General features: G+C 42.3%; 1 protein-coding gene across 8 annotated transcripts in view; it reads right to left on the bottom strand.

The window, feature by feature from the left end:
* Positions 1 to 22,513, bottom strand: part of BTBD10 (BTB domain containing 10) — a 71,313-nt gene extending 48,800 nt beyond the window's left edge. For 3 of the 8 annotated variants that reach the window (XM_089311153.1, XM_089311127.1, XM_008266392.5), the window contains exon 1: positions 21,739 to 21,936. The gene's annotated coding sequence lies outside the window, so the exon portion shown is untranslated. Of the gene's footprint in view, positions 1 to 21,738; positions 21,939 to 22,232 lie in introns of those variants that run through there. The other 5 variants (XM_089311138.1, XM_089311115.1, XM_089311147.1 and 2 more) reach the window with 4 other exon arrangements.
* Between the last annotated feature and the right edge of the window lie 267 nt (positions 22,514 to 22,780).

The raw sequence follows: 22,780 nt of genomic DNA, 5'->3' as shown, positions 1-22,780 counted from the left end.
AGTAAAACTACATTCACAAATGAGTGTGGGCCACCCCACATGGGAAAATACCTGTCACGAGTGGGCTAGAGAGTTGCCTATCAGGAGAGAGTGAGGAGCTGAGAGAAGGATGCATATGCATGGTCCAGAAGCCCCGAGTCAAAGCCAACCCCTTCCACATTATGTCTCTTTTGAGATAGGGGGCAGTGTCCTAACTGAACATACAAACAGGATGCAGCTTAGGGTTTCAAGGCAGCCCCATGGGGAGTTTAATTTCCATGTGGTCATCATGACCTCTCCTCCTTCCTGGTCCTGGATGAGACCCAGCTGCATATTGGGAAAGTGGGCATACCAGATGACAGGTAAGGGGATATAGTTACAATGCGGGTCTGGCAGAAACTGTGAGAAAATGTTCCCTCTCAATTTATCCCTATCTAACCTTCCTGTCCAATTACCCCCATACCAGTATGGTTCCATATGCCACTTCCTCCTTTATCTTTCTCCTTCCTGTAGCACCTCTATTCAACTTCTTGCACTGTAACTCTACCCTTTATCCCCACTAAATCTCGGTTTTTTTAGGATTCTACCTTCCTTCTAGACTCTGCTTGCTGGGTCCAGGAAGACAGCAGACAAAAAAAGAAATCAGGGCCAGACCCTTAAGAACATTGGGATCTACATAGCACATGAGAAATGTCCAAAAGGTTGATGGGAAAATGCACATTATGGGTAAGTTTATTTTGATACAAAAAATTTAATCTTTTCATTCCAGTTTCCACAAACTTTTTGAAATACCTTCATACAATCTGTAGCTATTATCACTATCTGAATTCTTCAATAGGTACCCCAAATTCTTTATGTTTTTAAAGATTTATTTATTTATTTGAAAGTCAGAGTTACAGAGAGAGGAGAGGCAGAGAGAGAGAAGTAGAGAGAGAGAGAGAGAGAGAGAGAGAGAGGTCTTCCATCTGATGGCTCACTCCCCAATTGACCAAAACGGCCAGAGCTGCACTGATCTGAAGCCAGGAGCTTCTTCCAAGTCTCCCAAACAGGTGCCGGGGCCCAAGGACTTAAGCCATGTTCTGCTGATATCCCAGGCCATAGCAGAGAGCTGGATCGGAAGTGGAGCAGCCAGGTATTGAACCAGCGCCCATAGGGGATGCCAGTGCTTCAGGCCACGGCATTAACCTGCTGTGCCATAGCGCCAGCCCCAGTACCCCAAATTCTCATTATCTTGGTCTCCTCCATCAACTAGTGTCATTACTATTCACAAAGTCAAAAACTTTGATGTCACTCTTAATTTCTCATTTCTGCACATCAGGTCTACTTCAAAATTTTCTTCTTACTCTTCTCCCTTTCCATTTATATGGCTAATACCTTCATTTAAAACCTCATCACATAAGCCTATTGGCTGACATCCTTATCACCATTAAATTCTGTATTTCCTCTGTTGTAACCAGAATTCTCTCTCTAAAAACTTATAATGGCTCACCATTTCCTATAGCTAACCTCCTTAACTTAAAAAGTTCCTTCAAAATCTGACACTTGAGGGGCCAGCACTGTGGCATAGTAGGTAAAGCCTGCAGTACTAGCATACCATCTGAGCGCTGGTTCGAGTCCCAGCTATTCCTCTTTCAATCCAGCTCTCTGTTAAGGCCTGGGAAAGCAGAACATGGTCCAAGCATTTGGGCCCCTGTGCCCATGTGGGAGACCCAGAAGATCCTGGCTTCGATCAGCCTAGCACTGGTCATTGTGGTCATTTCCATGAACCAGCAGATGAAGATCTCTTTCTGCCTCTGCCTCTGCCTTTCTGTAACTCTTTAAAATAAATAAAAACAAATCTTAAAAAACAATTCCGATACTTGAATCACCAATACCTATTATATATTAAGCAAAAATAAAATTTATTGTTGTTTGGATCTTATTTCAAAAAGAAAAAAACTTCAAAACTTTCAAAGTGATTATAATCATTATATTTTCTGCTTTTTGGGTGGTACAGTTTTCTAAAAATAGAGGCTCAAATGATCCTCAAGTTTCCAGTCCTTTAGAATTCTTCCCTCTAGGTCCCTCAGAAGACCTCCTGTATAGTTAGAATTAATTGTGTGAATGTTGAGGCATTTGTTCCTTTGACTTCCAGTTTCAAATGATTCATTTTCTCTCTGTGGTTGTCTCCCCCTTTTCCACATGGAGATGGCTACCTTAAGACATTTAGCTCGCTCAAGGGGTCTTCTTGGTTACCTCTAGCCTCTAGGTTAGCCTCTACTACCCACATTTCTGGATATCTGGCTTTCTAACCAGCCAAAGGCAACCTTTGGCTCCTAGCCCTCTGCCCTTTTCTTCTTTTTTTTTTTTTGACAGGCAGAGTGGACAGTGAGAGAGAGAGACAGAGACAAAGGTCTTCCTTTGCCGTTAGTTCACCCTCCAATGGCCGCTGCAGCCAGCGTGCTGCGGCCGGCACACCGCGCTGATCCGATGGCAGGAGCCAGGTACTTATCCTGGTCTCCCATGGGGTGCAGGGCCCAAGGACTTGAGCCATCCTCCACTGCACTCCCTGGCCACAGCAGAGAGCTGGCCTGGAAGAGGGGCAACCGGGACAGAATCCGGCGCCCCAACCGGGACTAGGACCCGGTGTGCAGGCGCCGCAAGGCGGAGGATTAGCCTATTGAGCCGCGGCACTGGCCCAGCCCTCTGCCCTTTTCACCATTCCTCTTTTGCCTATCAAGTCTTTCTACCCAATAACCACAATCACTATCCTTGAATTTACTTTGTTTGCAAGGTTTGAGAGAGAGATTTCACAATACTATTAGAAAAACTCTATCTGATGACAGTATTTAGATTGAGATCTCAACATGATGGTCAAAGACACAAGATGGTTGAGCCTTAAAAGGGACGTTTGTTAAAAATAAAGAATCACAGTATCTGATCCTATAGACCTAGTTTGGTACACAGGAAAGAATATGGGCTTTGGATAAGATAGGCATAATGGGTTAATTTTAGTTCCAAGATTTCTCATATATGAAACAGGATAACAATACAGAGTTGTTTAAAGCTTTATATAGGAGGAAGGAGAAAAATTCTTTAGCACACTGATTGATAGTAAGAACAAATTGTCTCCTTACATCATGTTTTAAAAAATCCTTCCATGGATCATTGCCATTAGTTAATGCTATCTGGAAACAGTGTCCCAGGCAGCACATATTTATTATGTCACTGCAGTTTTGAAGATTCTGTTATAACTATTCCTCTCCTCTTTTGAGATAGTAATTCCCAAGAGAAGAAGAAATAATTAAATCAACCTTTTTTCAGTTGACTTTTGCCAGTCTTCCAAACATGTCCCTAATTAACAGGATCAATTATTCCAGCCTCTGTAGAGATGATTTCTGGATTATTTGGAATTTAGAGTCAATATTTCTAAGAGCCCAGTAAGTATTTTTTGATGATTTACCATTAAGCATAACATAAATTCATAAGTTAATTGACAAGGAACTGAACAGTTGTATTTAAGAAAGTTAAAAACTGGAGGAGCTTGAGAAAGCAGATACTACTATTCAAATAATCATGTGCACAAAGAATCAATAGAAAGCATTTTTTAAAAGAAAAACAAGGATAAAAAGGGACTTCCTGTAAATGCAGCCTGGTAAAGTGATCATGCAAGCTTCCTACAAAAATTTATCTCTGTTTAAATTTTAATCTCCTAAAAACTTAAAGTACTGGAAAGTATCTAAAAGCAAACAGTGAAAGAGTTTACTCCTGAAAAGCTACAAATGGAGAAGAACAGAATCATGAGTTCAATTTAAAGTTGATGTGTTGAATGCATTCCCCATTCCTCACAAATATGGTGACAGAAATCAGCCAGAGTCTAAAGTGGTAGAGAAAACTTACAGGATGGAAGTGCAGATGGAAATTTAAGTCAGGCACACCAGCATGAAAGAACCACAGAAAGGTGAGACCCAGTATCTGAGCAAAAACTGCTCAAATCCCTTGCTTACTGCTGAATTAGACATGCATGCAGGGGAGACCCTGGATGGCCTAGCAGAGGCATCTATGCTTGAAAGTAGCATAGCATGAAATCCTTGCGTTTGATTCTTTTTCAACTGAATGTATTTCCTGACTATACACGGCTTAAGCGACACAACGTGGGGAAGTCCTCACTGGTTGGGGTATCAGAGGACAGAGACCACCACAGCTGGCAATTAAGAAGGAATTCCTAGAAATAAAGGACACACAAGATGAATTCCAAACTCTGAGTATAATTGCTGCCCAAATTCTTGGCTATCAAAAAACAGAGGTACAAGAGGGCCTTTCCTCTTCTAAGACCAAGCTAAAAATAAGTATCTTGAAGAAGTTAGATCTGAACACAAATAGTAGCTGCTATACACTGCAGGGGAAACAAGTCTGCAGTTTGAGTCCAGGTGAGTCACCAGTCACTAGATCAACAACAAAAAAATCCTCATAAGAACACCACAACAATCAGGTTTCAACCAAAAATTATGATACATGCAAAAAAACAAGACAGTAAAAGATAATAAAAAAATTGACTTCAAGTAGTTCCAGATGTTGAATTAGCAAAGACATTAAAGCACCCATTATAAATATATTCAAACAATTAAAGAAAAATATATCAAAAGAACTGAAAAAAAAATCTTGATGATTCACAGGGAATTTTAGTAGGATAGTAAAAACTCAAGAAAATAAAAAAGGAAATTCAGCTCTAGTTGCTAATAATAAAATGAAAATTTAGATGGGCACAATAGCAGATAGAAAAGAAAAATGAATAAGGCTGCAGAAATGGGGGGGGCAGTATCTAATGATACAACATGTAAGTAATTAGAATGATTTTCTGATACATACAACAACAGGGATGAATCTAAAAAGCATTAGCTAAGTGAGAGAAGCCAGATTTAAGGTGTCTAGAAGTATATGTAGAATTTATAACTAGTTGCTTCTAAGGAAATGCTGAATTAAGAGGAAGACTTACTTTTACTGTATCCCTTCTCTCATGCTATTTGAATTCTCTACACACTGTTTTTATAATGATAAATATTGGAAGGGTCCATAATGAAGTATCTGGAGGTGACTTGACTTCGTTTTAGAAAATTTCTTCTTAGGCCGGCGCCGCGGCTCACTAGGCTAATCCTCCGCCTAGCGGCGCCGGCACACCGGGTTCTAGTCCCGGTCGGGGCGCCGGATTCTGTCCCGGTTGCCCCTCTTCCAGGCCAGCCCTCTGCTGTGGCCAGGGAGTGCAGTGGAGGATGGCCCAGGTGCTTGGGCCCTGCACCCCATGGGAGACCAGGAAAAGCACCTGGCTCCTGGCTCCTGCCATCGGATCAGCGTGGTGCGCCGGCCGCAGGGCGCCGGCCGCGGCGGCCATTGGAGGGTGAACCAACGGCAAAGGAAGACCTTTCTCTCTGTCTCTCTCTCTCACTGTCCACTCTGCCTGTCAAAAAAAAAAAAAAAAAAAAGAAAAGAAAATTTCTTCTTTAATCTTACTGCTTGCTCACTTGGCTAATCCTCTGCCTGCGGCACCAGCACCCGCAGTTCTAGTCCCTGTTGGGGCGCTGGATTCTGTCCCGGTTGCTCCTCTTCCAGTCCAGCTCTCTGCCAGGAAGGCAGTGGAGGATGACCCAAGTGCTTGGGCCCTGCACCCGCATGGGAGACCAGGAGGAAGCACCTGGCTCCTGGCTTCAGATCGGCGCAGCACACCAGTCGTAGCAGCCATTTGGGGGGTGAGCCAATGGAAAAAAGACTTTTCTCTGTCTCTCTCTCTAACTCTGCCTGTAAAAAAGAAAAAAAACCTACTGCTTAAAAACTTACTGCCTATAATTTTGTGGACTGATTACATATAATCAATAAGCATGCATTAACAGAACGTTTCTGCTTTAAGTCTCCCATTAGACCATAAGACTCTAGAACAAGACCAAAGTATGATTTATGTTTGTGTCCCCACAGCCTAGTATAAATTTTAAGTAATCGTTTCAAAATACTTTAAGATGAAAGAAATGAAAGACACTTCATTTAGCAACCACTAGTGCAGAGGAAATACAAAATATTAAGATTTATAAGCAGTGTTTCAATTCTAGTTGCTTGTCTTAAAAAGGATATTATCACATAATTATACCCACATTTCAGCTATGGAAAAGAACACCAACCATGTGAACCTCATCCTCAAATGAGCAAAATTTACACTAATTCGGGGCTAGCACTGTGGCACAGGTTAGGCCACTGCCTGCAATGCCAGAATCCCGTAATGGGCACAGGTTAGAGTCCTGGCCACTCCACTTCCGATTCAGTTCCTTGCTAATACAGCTGGGAAACCAGTGGAAAATGCCCACATTCTTAGGCCCCTGCAATCACATGAGAGACCTAGGAAAGTTCTTGGCTGCCAGCTTTGGCCTGACCCAGCCCCGGCTATTGTAGCCATTGTGGGAGTAAACCAGCAATGGAAGACCTCTCCCTCTCTCTGTGTCTCCTCTTTCTAACTCTATCATTAAAATAAATTGAGGCGGAAATTACAATAGTTCAATTTTAAGGCCAATACTTGCTCTATCAAGCAGTATTAACAAAGTAGGAATAAAGGAGAAAAAGTGTAACATTCCTAGAAATATTTTTCAAGATACCAAATAAGCTCAAAATATTCTCAGATGCCTGTTTACAAAGAAGCCCTTCCAAATGTCAAGGTTTACCCTTCCTGACTTGCCACAGTTAAAAGTGATACTTTCATAGATTCCTGTTCAAATTTGCTGACATAATTAAGGTGTTAATACTTAAAGAAATGTTTTCACTCAATTTTTTTCCCTATTTCAAATATCCCAATGTTTGAAAATCTTTCTAAATTTTAGGGATTTACAAAGTACTTATGTTAGATAATTAGCTCTGCAAATAGCTAGATTCTGTTAACAGTACTAAGTTCTTAAATTCACTAAAAGGGTTAGTATTTTAATATTCTAAAGAAAAGTCTTAATGTTTTATTTTCTAGACTTATGACCCTATTCTTCCTTTTCTACTATGGCCACCTTCAAAACCAGAAATACCTCAGTTGAAGCAAATCACCTTGACATATTTATTTTATACAGGCAAAGCTCCTTTGTAAGCTGATGATGTGACTAAATCAAAGGAGATTACATTTAACTACTAAGAGGCAACATCCTTTAAACAAAGTCAGACTCTTAAGCAGTATTTTTTTCTCCAATGCTTTTCTTTGTAAGTCATGTTATTTTCATGTAACTATTATTGCATTGCTCCATTTTGACCTATTCATGACTCCTTTTCCTTCTACTCCTTTCATATGTTTGTTTTTGTTTATCTTCTATCAACTTAATAGGCTAGGACAGGCTCTAAATATAATTCAAGACAGTCTACAGTTCTATCCAATAGAACTTTGTAATAGTGGAAATATTCTACATCTGCAATGTCCAAAAAGTAGCTGCTAGCTACATGTAGCTACTAAGCACCTGAAATGTAGCTACCAAATACAAATATAGAACTAAATTTTTTGATTTCCTTTTTAATTAATTTAAATTTAAAGGACCATATAAATGTTTTATTTTAAGGAATCTAAAATTTGTCCTGAGGCAAAATACTTGCTCACAAAGAAACTCTCTAGACATTTTATGTATCAAGATTACAGGTAGTTTCATTTTAATAAAAATTATTTTCTTGGATTTAGGATTATTTCAGTAACTAAAAGTCTGTGGTGGGGCCGGCACTGTGGTGTAGTGGGTAAAGCCACCGTCAGCAGTGCCAGCATCCCATTTGGGTGCTGGTTCATATCCTGGCAGCTCCTCTTGTGATCCAGCTCTCTGCTATGTCCTGGGAAAGCAGTAGAGGATAGCCCAAATCCTGGGGCCCCTGCACCCGGGTGAGAAACCCAGAAGCAGCTCCTGGTTCTGGATCATCTCAGCTCCGGTCATTGCAGCCAACTGGGGAGTGAACAGCAGATGGAAGACCTCTCTCTCTCTTTGTGCCTCTCCTTCTCTCTCTGTGTAACTCTGCCTTTCAAATAAATAAATAAATCTTTAAAAAAAAAAAGTCTGTGGTACATTAACAGACAACCAGACAGTAGAATAAGTTAAAAAAAAGTTCAGAAATAGGCCCCTAAAACATAGAGAAAATTGATATATGACAAAGTAGTCTCTCAAATCACTTGATGAAAAGACAATCACTAATTAATGGTACTGGGACAACTATATCTACATTTGGGAAAACATAAAACTGAATCTATACAAGAATCAACATTCTAATTGTGAAAATTGAAATCATCCAAATACTAGGAAAAAACAGGTGATTTCCCTTATAATCCGAAAGGAAGGAAAGCCTTTCTTATTTGACTATGCAAAAATAAACATCTTTGGGGCCAGCACTGTGGCACAGTGGGTTAAGCCTGCAGCACTGGCAATCCATATGGATACCAGTTAAGATTCTTGGCTGCTCCACTTCCAAACCAGCTTCCTGCCAATGTGTCTGGAAAAGCTGCAGAGGTTGGCCTAAGTCTTTGGGCCTCTGACCCATGTGGGAGACCCAGAAGAGCTTCTGGCTCCTAGCTTCAGGTCAGCCCAGCTCTGGTTGTTGTGCCCCTTCGGGGAGTGAACCAGCAGAAGCAAGACCTTTCTCACTGTCTCTACCTCTCTAGCTCTGCCTTTCAAATAAATAAAATAAATCTCGGGAAAAAAAGATACAACTCTACAAATTCTCAACAAAATATTAACTGTAGCATTATTTGTAGTGGCAAAATTCTAAAAACAATTTGAATGTGTGCAGGCACGGAAAGCCAAAACACTGTGGCAAAAAACAATCTACATGAAGGATCTCTGTGAGTTTCCGAAGGAAAGAAGGAACCGTCAAAGAAGGAGGTACTTTTCTCTGAAGGGAGGAGAGAACTTCCACTTTGCTTATGGACCTGTCTAAATACTGACAGAGTCTGTGGACTCAAAAGGCTTCCATAACCTTGGCAGCTCATGGCAAGAGCCTCAGGTGATCACTGATGTCATATGTAAGAGTGTTAATTGTTGGTGCCGGCACTGTGGCACAGTGGGTAAAGCCGCCACCTTGCAGTGCCAGCATCCCATATGGGCACCAGTTTGAGTACTGGCTGCTCCACTTCTAATCCAACTCTCTGCTATGGCCTGGGAAAGCAGAAGAGGGTGGCCCAAGTCCTTGGACCCCTGCGCCTGCGTGGGAGACCTGGAAGAAGCTCCTGGCTCCTGGCTTCGGATCAGCTCAGCTCTGGCTGTTGCAGCCGTTTGGGGAGTAACCAACGGATGGAAGATCTCTTTCTCTCTCTCTGCTCCCTTTATGCCCCCTACCCCCTTCTGACCCCCTCTCTACTCACCCCCTGCCCTCTCTCTCTGCTCCTACCCACCCCTCCACCTCTCTTTGTGTAACTCTTTCAAATAAATAAATAAATCTGGCCGGCACCGCAGCTCAAAAGGCTAATCCTCCACCTGTGGCACCGGCACCCCAGGTCTAGTCCCGGTTGGGGCGCCGGATTCTGTCCCGGTTGCCCCTCTTCCAGGCCAGCTCTCTGCTGTGGCCCGGGAGTGCAGTGGAGGATGGCCCAAGTCCTTGGGCCCTGCACCCCATGGGAGACCAGGAGAAGCACCTGGCTCCTGCCTTCAGATCAGCGCGGTGTGCCGGCCGCAGCACGCTGGCTGCAGCGGCCATTGGAGGGTGAACCAACAGCAAAGGAAGACCTTTCTCTCTCTCTCTCTCACTGTCCACTCTGCCTGTCAAAAAGATAAATAAATAAATCTTTAAAACGGTGTTAATTGTTAAATCAACAACAGGAGTCACTGTACACTTACTCCCCATGTAGGACCTCTGTCCTTAGTGAGTTGTACTATGAAAATTAACTGTAAAACTTGTTTTCAAACAGTACTTTATATTTTTTGTGTCAATGTGGGTACAAACTGGAAATCTTTACTTAGTGTAGAGTTGGTCTTCTGTTTATAAAGCTAATTAAAATCAAAACTTAATAAAGAAAAAAAAAAAAAAAACAGGATTAAGCACCTGGCTCCTGCCATCGGATCAGCGCGGTGCGCCAGCCGCGGCGGCCATTGGAGGGTGAACCAACGGCAAAGGAAGACCTTTGTCTCTCTCTCTCACTGTCCACTCTGCCTGTCAAAAAAAAAAAAAAAAAAAACTTAATAAAGAATGGGATGGGAGAGGGAGTAAGAGGTGGGACGGAAGTGGGAAGGTGAGTATGGGGGGGAAGAACCACTATATTCCTAAAGGTGTACTATGAAATTTGTATTCATTAAATAAAAGCTTTCAAAAAAAATTGATGGGACTGGGAATACGAAGGGAGGATGTGGAGGGGTGAGAGTGTGGGTGAGAGGGCGGGAATGGTGGGAAGAATCACTATATTCCTAAAGTCATACTTATGAAATGCACAAAGTTTATATTCCTTAAATAAAAGGTTTCATTGGGAAAAATAAAACAATTTGAATGTGCATCAAAAGGAGCTAATTGAACAACTCATACATCCATACAATAGGATACTTTTTGTATACCTAACACTATAACTAAATATCTATACTTATGAAGAAAGGTGGTTTATTTTGGCTCATGGTTTTAAAGGTTATGCTCAAGATGGAGTGAGCCCCACTGGTTCAGGCATTTGGTGAGGCTGCAGGCTGGCAACACAGAGCATGTATGGAGGAACAAGCACATGGCAAACGAGGAAACAGAGAGCTAGGAAGTATGTTTCTTCTATGTGACCACCAATTATAAAGCCAGCAAGATTCAATCACAAGGGCACTCTGCATCAATTTAATCCAATCACATCCAAAAGGCTCCACCTTCCAACACCAGAATTGGATTATATTTCCATCCTTAATTCAGTAACATAAACTTTGGAGGATCAAGCAAGCCTTTAACACAGGCCTTTAGGGGAACACTCAAACTAATATTTACACCATGGCTCTACGCATCTGTAAAATCACTAAGATTTCCGTGGACTAATAGGGATTAATATTCAAGGTACAGTGATAGGTGTTGGGGGATGGAGGAGGCTGGAACAGGTGCAGAACAATATATAGTTTGCCACCTTTTATGACCTAAAAGGGAAGTAAAATAAACATACAGAGGCCAGTATAGTGGTGCTGTGGGTCATACCACAGCTTGTAAAACTGGCATCCCATGCTCGAGTGCCATTTTGAGTCCCAGCTGCTCCACTTCTAATCCAGCTGTCTGCTAACACACCTGGGAAGCTAATCGTTAAGACCAGGATGGAGTTCCTGGATCTTAGCTTTAAGATTTGAGAAGTAGAGACAGACAGAAATGTCTTCTATCTGCTAGTTCACTCCCCAAATGACCACAATGGCGGGAGCTGAGCCGATCCGAAGCTAGGAGCGAGGAGCTTCTTGTCTCCCAACTGGGACAGGGGTCCAAGCACTTGGGCCATCTCCCACTGCTTTCCAGGCTATAAGCAGAAAACTGGCTCGGCAGAGGAGCAGCCAGGACTCAAACTGGTGCCCATATGGATTGCCAGTACTGCAGGTGGTGGATTTACCCACTATGTCAGCACCAGCCTTAATCTGAGGTGTTTAACCTGTCAAAGATATGCATTTTTAATGATAATCAGTGATGGCTAAGGTTCCGGGAAAATGGTTACTCAAGTACATTGGAGTTTAAATTGATTTCAGAGACTCATTCTTGACATAGAACTCTTCTAAAAATTTATCCTAGTATGTTTATCAAAGTGTTTATATATCAGAAAAGAGAAGGTCCAAATTTCCAACAATTGGGTACTGATAAAGTAAATACAATATAATACAGTACCACAGTGCTGAAGAATAACATGGCAAACAGTTTCTACAAAATTCTCGAGTGATTACAGGTAATAATAAATTCACATGTGTAAGATGTTAATTTTTCAATCTAGTCATAAGTGAACATTACTTGAAATTTCTTTCAATTTCTCAAAATAAAATTTTTAAGTCATTACATACAGAATCCCAATTTTGAGTGTGTATGTATGTACACATATATATTTGTGACTGGACATAATTGTCCTTGGGTCATGGAATGTGTTATTTTCTTCTTTGCCCCTTGCAAAATGTCCCAAATTACATGCACTGTGCATTACCCTTATAGTCAGAAAGAAATTACTCCAAAGCAACTTTTATAAGAGAAATTTCAAAGTACTTATTATAAAACAATTTTAAAGTTAACAAGTGTTCAAGGCCACTGTTAAATAGTATCATTCATTAGAGGAGAAAAGATGATCCAAGATCCCATGCCACTTTTCCTTTAAAATGTCAACTCAAATGAACTCATGTATGCGTATTTAGAAGTAATTCAGTCTATAACATTATCAATATAGTATATACAAAAATGGAAAGAATACAGTGAAAAATATAAACACAAGTTCTATTACTTTATCACACAATGGAACATTTTTTATATACCACCTAGAAAGAACATACAGCCAATGAGAGGCCTCTGGAATAAACCACTCACAATGGGAGACTCATGGATATGAACTATAGTCTCAGTTTTCCTACTATCAGCTAGTTCCTACTACCTTTTATCAAAATCATTCAACGGAGATTGATCCATGCTTCAGTTCTCTCTTATTAGAGTATTACTGATTTTTAAAGTATTCAGTATTATGATTTTATAATCTTACTAATCCAATAAACATAATCTTCTAAAAAAGAAACTTAGGCCATTTGGAAAATTTAACATGAAGGAAACAAAAGTGCCCAACAGTTAATCATCTTACAAGAAGTTAGACTTTTGAAGAAAACTCTAAATGAATAATTGAGAGTTGAAAGGTAAGGACTACATAGCTTGCTTTCTAGATGTGTGAAAAATCAAATGCAAGTCTGTATCATATAAAAGAAAATGACTGTAATGAAATAATTACCTTTAAAATAATTTAGCACTTCGTATGTCTATCCAAAAGTGAGAAAAGCCTAAAAATATTTACTGAGCATTTTGCACCTGATACCTTTATCACATATCTGAGCTTTTAAATTTTATTTCTAAGCTGATGTGCAATATAATCTACAAAAAGGAACCTCGTGATAAATTTCTATTCACCTTCTGTAAACAATTAAAGATCTTAAAGAGAAATAAAAATTTTTTAAGATATTTATAGAAGCAGATAACAGTACTCCACTAGATGACTTTTTTTAAAACACAATATTGCTGTCTTCAATCTATTCTCTTCCCTTTGTTTACTTTTCCACCTGAATTCAAATTACAAAGAACAGGTATCAGTCAATAGATGCCAACATGAAAAACAAAAATGAGCTTCCCCCTAAAAAATGTAATATATATGAGAAAATTTAACATTTTAAGATTTTATTATTGTTTATAGCCCTTGTCTATACTCCTGAGGAACAGTGGTTTTTCTACTTACTACTTGTTGAATTCTTTATTTAGTGGTGTAAAGCTTGTGATTATAAATTCAAACTATGTAATTTTAATAATTAAAAAATAAGGAAGCTGGCAGTGTGGGAGGGAGAGACATTAGGGTGGGAAGTGTCATTATGCTCTTAAAGACATACATATGAAATACATGATCTGCTCTCTTTATATAATTTTAAAATGTTTAAATGAGCTTCCCATTGTTCAATGCTTACTAGAATAAATAAAAGGACAAAAAGCTTCATGATTTCCAGCAAGAGTCATATTGGCATGTCATTTGAACTTGTTCTCTCCAAATGAGACAGATGTGAATGTAAATTAACTGACGCGTTCAGGAATAACTAGTAGAAAAAGAGGAGGAGGGAGGCAGTAATGCCAGAGTGTTCTCTGCTGAGTAAAAACAGAACAATGTGCTAACAACTTAAATTCATACATCAGCATTTTTATATACCTCATTTCATACTTAAATCCCTGGCTAATTCTATATACATTTATTCCTGAGGAAACAAAGGCTCAAAGAGGTTAACTTTAATGACATGAAAGTTAATAGCATGCTCTAAACTCAGATTTAAATTACTGTAAAAAAAAAAAGGCATTCCAAACAGCAAAATATGATTACAATTTAAAATGATCTTAGAAAAGTATTATTCATAATTTCTAATCAAGTAGTCACTTTTTCAGTGATTTCACTGACAGACTTTTCCCCTTAGCTAAGTAGTAAAAATTAGTTTCTGACTAAAAATACCAATATATCATTAATTTCAGAGATAAAAAATTAGTTGGCCCTCCATTTCTGTGGGTTCCGCATCCATCAATTTAACTGATTCAGGAAAAAAAAAATTGTACTTAACATCTACACACTTTCTTGTCACTACTCCCTACCATGGGTGGAGAATCTTTTTTCTGCCAAGGGCCATCTGGATATTTATAACAGCATTCATCATTTGTGGGCCATACAAAATTACCAACTTAAACATGAGTCTGCTACAGTTTTATTGAATCTCAAGTTCTGCCTGAGGTTGGTTGCCTTGGCAGGGCCAGACCAAATGATTTTGTAGGCCTTTATGACTCGCAGGCTGGACGTTCCCCACCCCTGCAACACAGTCTAACAATTATTTAGACAGTACTTGTACAGATTAGGGATTATAATATACAATTTAAAAAACATAGGACAACATATATTGGCCATATGCAAATACTACATCATTTCATATGAGGGATTTGAGCATATGATGATATTCGATTTTGGCATCTGTAGGGGTCCTGAACCAATCCTGTGCAAATACCAAGGGATGACTTAACCATATAATCAGGTACTCTACATTTTTAAACAGAGTAATCTAATGGTATGAAGGAAGATGCTTTGTCAAGGATAACTTACATCTTCAGAATTCTATGGTGAAAATATTTTATATAAAACCTTCCCTCTTTATGTTTTACTATTTCTATTATAGGCTGAACATCCCTTACATGAAATGCCTAGAAGTTTCCTTTTTTTTTTTTTTTCAGGCAGAGTGGACAGTGAGTGAGAGAGAGAGAGAGAGAGAGAGAGATTTGCAAAGACTGCCTTTTGAGCATCCCTAAAGTAGAAAAATTTAAAATCTGAGCAGATTTTTAATTAGGGGTGCTCAACATATATTCAGTTTATTGTATTTCCTTGGCTTTGCAACTAATATTTACCAGACTCTTAATCCTGAGAGGACATCTCATTTTTTTTTTTTTAGATTTATTTTTATTTGAAAGGCAGGGTTATAGAGAGGGAGGGAGTTAGGGAAATAGAGAGGTCTTCCATCCACTGGTTCACTCCCCAAATCACTGCAACAACTAGATCTGCACCAATCTGAAGCCAGGAGGCAGGAGCTTCTTCCAGGTCTCCCACGCGGGTGCAGGGCCCAAAGACTTGGGCCATCCTCCACCACTTTCCCAGGCCATAGCAGGGAGCTGGATTGAAGTTCAGCAGCTGGGACTCAAACCGGCAACCCACATGGGATGCAGGCACCACAGGCATTGGCCTTTCCCACTGGGCTACAGCACCGCCCCTCTTTCATTTCTGATTAGTCACCTTCCACCCAGTAATTTAATATTCCTTCTTTCTCGGTAGGTCTGTTTTAAGGATCCCAAGTAAACCAGAGCAAACCATACTAGGGAAAATCAAACACTGACTTGAACCTTAATTAATATTCTATTTGAGAGAAAAAAAATCTGAATATAGGTTTAGTATTCCTTATTAAAAGTGTTTTAGATTTCTAATTTTTTTCAGATTTTGGAATATCTGTGTGTGTATATATATATAAAGATATCTTGGGGATGGGATGGTCTAGACATAAAATTCATTTATGCTTCCTACATACCTTATATACATAGCCTAAAGATAATTTTATATGCCACTTTTATTTCTTTTTAAAGATTTATTTTATTTATTTGAAAGATGGAATTAGAGAGAGGTAGAGACAGAGAGAGAGGTCTTCCATCCGCTGGTTTACTCCCCAGATGGCCACAACGGCTAGAGCTGTGCCGATCCGAAGCCAGGAGCCAGGAGCTTCTTCCAGGTCTCCCATGTGGGTGCAGGGGCCCAAGGTCTTGGGCCATCTTCTACTGCTTTCCCAGGCCATAACAGAGAGCTAGATCGGAAGAGAAGCAACCAGGACTAGAACTGGCGCCCATATGGGATGCCAGCGCTTCAGGCCAGGGCTTCAACCCGCTGCGCCATAGCCCCAGCCCCTTATATGCCACTTTTAATAATTTTGTGCATGAAATAAAGATTGCATACACTCAATTATCAGACTTGTAGGCATATTGGCACTCAAAGTTTTGGATTTTGGGATTGGGGGTACTCAAATTGCAGTTCTTCCATAAACAAACACCCGTAACTATCTCTTCCCTCAATTTTATTTCAAAGAAACATGATAAATAAAAATAACTGAAACAGACCCCAAAAAAGTGTATTACTTTGACTGTAAATTAATCATAAGCTGTTAGAACTGTAGGTATTCCATTTTCTTTCCTCTCCTGTGAGTCCATGAACAGAGAATGTATATCATAAGAATGAGGAATACCAAAAACAATCAGAAGGTACTGAGAAAAGTATACTCAATTCCTTCCCCTAGCTTCACCTAACCCTCCTTTGAGAAAGCATTTCAAGGGGTAAAAAGGAGGGAGAAAGCTACTTTCAAGACAGAATTTCGTACTTTAGAAGTAGTAACATGGGTAGAGGAAAATGATAGTTCATCCTTCAACAAACACTATCTCCAAATATAAAATTTTTAAAAATTCTCAAAAAGGAATCCCTCACAAACATAATATATAGTTCTCCTTTCACCTCTTATTCTACAGAAAGGAAATGAAGAAATACTAGCCTGGCTTGACCCGAGAAGACAGAGCTAAAATGAAGAAAAAAATCTATTCTGTAAATACCCACAGCAGACTTGATTAAAAGTAAGTATCCAATGCAGTCTTTGCATGAATTATGATAAGTTTATTAATAAAAGGCAAATACTTAGCCAATTCATTTTCCTTTTCAAAACCATCCTTCACCTAGCCAACTCTGACAATTAACCTTATTGAGCACTTTCCCCTTGCCCTTTATATGCCAAAGGCCCATCTCTTACTCAGGTCTGATGTCTGATATTGCCCTTCTCCATAATCTATTTATGTATCAGATTATGTGATTAAAGTACTTCATACTAATGAGTAAATGAATTTTTTTATTTTTTGCCAGGTAGAGTTAGATAGTGAGAGAGAAAGACAGAGAAAGGTCTTCCTTCCATTGGTTCACTCCCCTAATGGCCACTATGGTTGGCGCTGTGCCGTTCTGAAGCCAGGAGCCGGGTACTTCCTCCCAGTCTCCCATGTGGATGCAGGGACCCAAGTACTTGGACCATCCTCTGCTTCCTTCCCGGGCCACAGCAGAGAGCTGGACTGGAAAAGGAGCAACCGGGACTAGAACCCGGGGTGCCAGCGCCACAGGCGGAGGATTAGCCTAGTGAGCCGCAGCGCCAGCCAAGTAAATGAATTTTAATCCACAAAGTTCAATTCCACAAACATCACTTAGCTCTACTATGTATAAGACACTAAGTTTAATCAATTCAAAGTATCTCTTCTTATATGAATTAGTTAACCAGGGCCAGTGCTGTGGCGTAGTACTAAGACTCCACCTGCAGCTCTGGCATCCCATATGGGCACCAGTTCAAATCCCGACTGCTCCTCTTCTGTTCCAGCTCTCTGCTATGGCCTGGGAAAGCAGTAGAAAATGGCCGAAGTGCTTGGACCCTTGCACCAGCATGGAGACCCGGAAGAAGCTCCTGGCTTCAGATCAGCTTAGCTCCGGCTGCTGTGGGCCATTTGGGGAGTGAACCAGCAAATGGAAGACCTCTCTTGCTCACTCTCTCTCTCCCTGTCTTTAACTCTACCTCTCAAATTAATAAATCTTTAAAGGGGGGGGGGGGGGGCGGTGCTGTGGTGCAGCAGGTTAAAGCCCTGGCCTGAAGCGCCGGCATCCTATATGGGCACCGGTTCTAGTCCCAGCTGCTCCTCTTCAGATCCACCTCTGTGCTATGGCCTGGGAAAGCAGTAGAAGATGGTCCAATTCTTTGGGCCCCTGCACCCAGGTGGGAGACCTGGAAGAAGCTCCTGGTTCCCATCTTAAAAAAAAAAAAAACAAAAATCCAGTGGAAAGAACTAGTTAATTTTAATCAGTGTTTTCATGGACAATATAAGGAAGAGGCACAAGAATACCTGCCTCATCACACTTGCCCCATCCCATTCCTTTCCATCCCTTTGCTAACATTCCCCTATCCCCAACTGTCAGTGAATAAAATCCAACATATGAATATTTTTTTTAAAGATTTTATTTATTTGAGAGGTAGAGTTACAGACAGTGAGAGGGAGAGACAGAGAGAAAGGTCTTCCATCCGCTGGTTCACTCCCCAGATGGCCACAATAGCCGGAGCTGCGCCGATCCGAAGTCAGAAGCCAGGAGCTTCTTCCAGGTCTCCCATGTGGGTGCAGGGGCCCAAGGTCTTGGGCCATCTTCTACTGCTTTCCCAGGCCATAGCAGAGAGCTGGATGGGAAGAGGAGCAGCCGGGACGGGAACTGGGGCCCACATGGGATGCCGGCACCGCAGGCGGAGGATTAACCCACTGCGCCATGGCACCAGCCCCCAGATCATTATTTTTTCCCAGTAAAGTCAAATCCAAAGAAGACAATGTGGGATGGCATAGCAAAATAACAAACTTTCAAATCCTAAAATGGCTTAAACTGGGTCTCTTGAATCTAATTTTACATATTAGCTTCAAGTACATTAAAGAGCATCTAAGCAAATTTATTTCCTGACAAGAAATCTATACATCAACTTTGGTCAAAATTCTGGTTATGGCAAGCACTGTGGCATAGTAGGCTAAGCCTCCACCTGTGGCACCAGCATCCCATATGGGTGTAGGTTCATGTCCTGGCCGATCCACTTCTTATCCAGCTCCCTGCTTATGGCCTGGGAAAGCAATGGAAGATGGCCCAAGTGCTTAGGCCCCTGTGCCTAAATGGGAGGCCTGGAGGAGGCGCCCAGCTCCAGCCCTTGCAGCCATCTGGGGACCTTTCTCTGTTTCTCCCTTTCTGTAACTCTGCCTCTCAAATAAAATCTTAAAAAAAAAAAAAAAAGGCCAGCACTGCGGCTCAATAGGCGAATCCTCCACCTGCGGTGCCGGCACACAGGGTTCTAGTCCCAGTCAGGGCGGCGGATTCTGTCCTGGTTGCCCCTCTTCCAGGCCAGCTCTCTGCTGTGGCCAGGGAGTGCAGTGGAGGGTGGCCCAAGTGCTTGGGCCCTGCACCCCATGGGAGACCAGGAGAAGTGCCTGGCTCCTGCCTTCGGATCAGGGCAATGCGCTGGCCGCAGCACGCCACCCCCGGCGTCCATTGGAGGGTGAACGAACGGCAAAGGAAGACCTTTCTCTCTGTCTCTCTCTTTCTCTCTCACTGTCCACTCTGCCTGTAAAAAAAAAAAAAAAAAAAGAAAGAAAGAAAGAAAATTAAAAAAAAAACCATAAACATCGAGGTTTTTTTTACCTTTAGCTATTTTCTTGTTTTAAATGCTACTATAGTAGACCTCACTTATGCATGGAGGATACATTCCAAGACCCACAATGGGTACTTGAAACCTCAGATGGTTTAGAACAAATGCTACCCATAGTATGTTTTTTTCTTAAACATACATAATGAAGTTTAAATGATAAAGTAGGCATAGCAAGAGATTAACAATGAAATAGAGCAATTTTAACATTGTAAAAAAAGGTGACTGCAGTCTTTGTCATATTACTGTCTGTAGATCTTAACAACTGCTGCATACTTTTTTTTTCTTTGAGAACTTTTACTTCTTCACTTAAATGAAACAATTCAAATCTTTTCTTTGGCACACCCAAAATGGTCAGCATCACTACTCCCATACTCTGGGACCATTATTAAAGTAAAATAAGGGTTACTTGAACACAAGCACTGCCATACCCAGATAGTCTGATAACCAAGTTACTAAGTGACCAACAGGTGGGTAACACACACCGTGTGGATGTGTTGGACAGGACAAAAAGGATGACAAGGAATTTCAACTTGCTACCCAGAATTACACACAATTTAAAACTTATGAATAATTTATTTCTGGAATTTTCCATTCAATATTTTTGAACCACAGTTGAACACAGGTAACTGAAACCATGGAAAGCAAAACAAGAGACAAGGGGGAACCACTGTACAAAGCACCAGTTCAATCTGTCCCACTGTATTTAAAGGCTATTGAATCCTATCTACAAGTTCAAATACAGTTCAATTAGACTTGAAATTTTTTCCAAGTCCTCTTGAAATTCCAAACTAACTGGCAAGCTTGCGTTAAACCTATATATTTTTTCGGTTGTAACTTCATTAATTCTGACCTATACCAGAGCTCCTAAAATGGAGAGCAGGATGCAACTACAGAGAGCTTTGGGTTTAACTGGGCCATGTGAAGTTATTTTAAGTTATTCTGACTAATTGTTGAGACTTTAAAATCAAGAAACTGCACAGAAAAATCCAGTTTTATTGTACACACCTGAAAAGACTGGCATTCATACATGACACTCATCAGGTAGACCTGAATAATGGATGTCCCGCTTTACAAAAAGCATAAACTGTTTAGCGTATTTCATTCATTTTCAGTATCTGACTACTATCCAAAGGCACGTGAGTTTGTTACTCATAATCCATCCCTTTGAAAGGCACATATTTTCCACAGCACTTCTATACTTCACTAAGTCACCTAATTGCTTGCAAAAAGCCACAAAGTAAATAGTTTGCAATTCATAGTTAATAATAAAAACTTTTTTTACAAGGCTTAGAAGGGTGAAAAAGAACAAAATTCGGATTTGTGGAAGGATAAAATATAATACCTTAAAAAAAACCTGGAAGCTTTTGAGAGAAAGGTGCAAGCACTCAAAAACATTGTTGAGACACAGCTTTCTAGAGGAACACCTGTGTTAGTCTGTGGCTCCAGGACAGTTAGGTCACAAACTCCGAAATGTCACCGAAATCCATGAAATTACACCTTCAAAAATCATTCACACTTTTTGGACAGTATCAATCCAAGTAAAACCAATATCCTGTACTTTGTCCAGCTTGCTAATTAAAATAAAAAGCAGGAAGGCTCAAAAGGTAGAAACTGTGAAATAAATTCACTTGCCCAGTGCACCCAGTGACATGTGTGGACTGCTGACTTCTCAGCACGGACCCAAAATACTGAGGAGAAAAGAGGCGGAAATCTGGGAGGCTCGGGGTGCTCCCACTGGCCCACACGAACACAAGTACTAAGTGAGGTCTCCCCTCTTTGCACCCCATCCTCAAGGATTCGGAACCCTTTCGGGGCAACTGTTGAGAAAACAAAGCTCTGCCACACGGGACACTGTCGTAGCATAACAACACGCCGCACGTTAGCAGAGTTTCACTCTTCTCCACCCACAGGGAGACCACCCACCCACCACCTCATCCCCTATTGTGATGCGCCCTCCTCAGGATGTCGCCGGGCTGGCCCCGAGATGACAGGAAAGGGGCGGGGCACAGGATTACTCTGCCCTGGATAGGAGGGATGAAGGGATCGCCTTCATCCCCGGGGAAAGGCCTCCGGACTCCCAACCCAAAAGCAGCAGCCCCGAAACTCAAGCCCCTGTCCCTGCCTCTCCGAACCGGGCGCCGGGGGCCGGAGCGCAGAACGCCACCCACGCTCCCCTATCAGGGTCCCGCCGCCGGGACCCTTCGGCAGCCGGGCTATCACGCCCAGATTGGCCCTCCGCCCCTTTCCTTCTTCGCCCCCGCCAAGCCCAGCCTCCCTCGCCGCCCTACCACCGTCCCCCAGCCGAGTCCAGTCACCCTCCAACCTGTAGTCCCCCTTGAGCGACCGCTGAGGATCAAAGCAAACGCCGAGGCCAGCGACACCTCCGCTTCCTCCTCAGCCGGATCCCCCCAGAGGTAGCTGTGGAGGCGGCCGCTCAGGCGGCTGCGCCTACAAGAGCCGCCCGGGCAGGTTGCAGGCCGGCTCCTCAGCCTCTTCTCGCGAGAGTCCGCAATCCTAAGAGGCGAGGCTAGCTGCGTTCTCGCGAGAGCGGCCGCTCCCCTCCCAGGGTGGGTGGGGCGTCGGGCACGGGAGCAGTTAAGGGAGCGGCCGGCTAAGGTGGGCGCTTGCCTCGGCTGGGTGAACTGTGCCGCGCGGCCCCCTCCTCACGGACGTCAGGGCGGAATACGCCACGAGCCCGGAGCCTGAGTGGCTGCGAGCCGTCACTCCCAAACGTTCGAATCCCACGTCTGCCCCTTAACTTCCCGTCACCGTTAGAAAAAAGCGGACGGCGTTCCCAGTCCAGAGTTGGAGAAATACCTGTGGGACTGCTTGTTCGGGAGAATCGTCTCCCGCGGCCGTGCGGACCCCGAGATCTGCTCGGGGCGGGTCAGCGAGCCGGCGTGCGGCGGCTGGAGTGGATGAGAGGCAGGTGTCGCGAGGCGCACCCTCTGTTCCCCGGCGTCCGCCGCTGCTTGTATTTGAACGCTCGATTGGCGGGAACGAGCTGGAGCTGCCGGAGCTGGCCGGCCTGTAGAACAGGGAGAGTACACTGGATGAGCTATGCTTCTTGTGGCCAGAGGATCGCCACGTGATAGCGTTCAAGTCGCTCGGCTTCCCAGAGCCCGCCGTCTTCAATTATTGGACTATAAGGGGGGGGGGGGGGGCAGCGTCTCCACTCTTGAAGCTCACAACACGGGGAGCCAGACCCACGGGAGAGGAGGTGGGTCATCTCATGATGCCCTGGTGAACGCACGCTGCTCGCAGCGAGCAGAAAGGGATCCACCTGTTGGCCCCACCTGGCAGGTTGAGGTGTTGAGGAAGCTTACACCAGGAAGTTTACTTTTGAGCTGAATCCGCAGGATGAG

This window comes from Oryctolagus cuniculus, chromosome 1 (assembly GCF_051225735.1).
Source record: "Oryctolagus cuniculus isolate XC-2025 breed Fujian yellow rabbit chromosome 1, ASM5122573v1, whole genome shotgun sequence".
In the NCBI taxonomy this organism is placed as follows: Eukaryota; Metazoa; Chordata; class Mammalia; order Lagomorpha; family Leporidae; genus Oryctolagus; species Oryctolagus cuniculus.
This window is presented reverse-complemented; position numbering and strand designations above follow the sequence as displayed.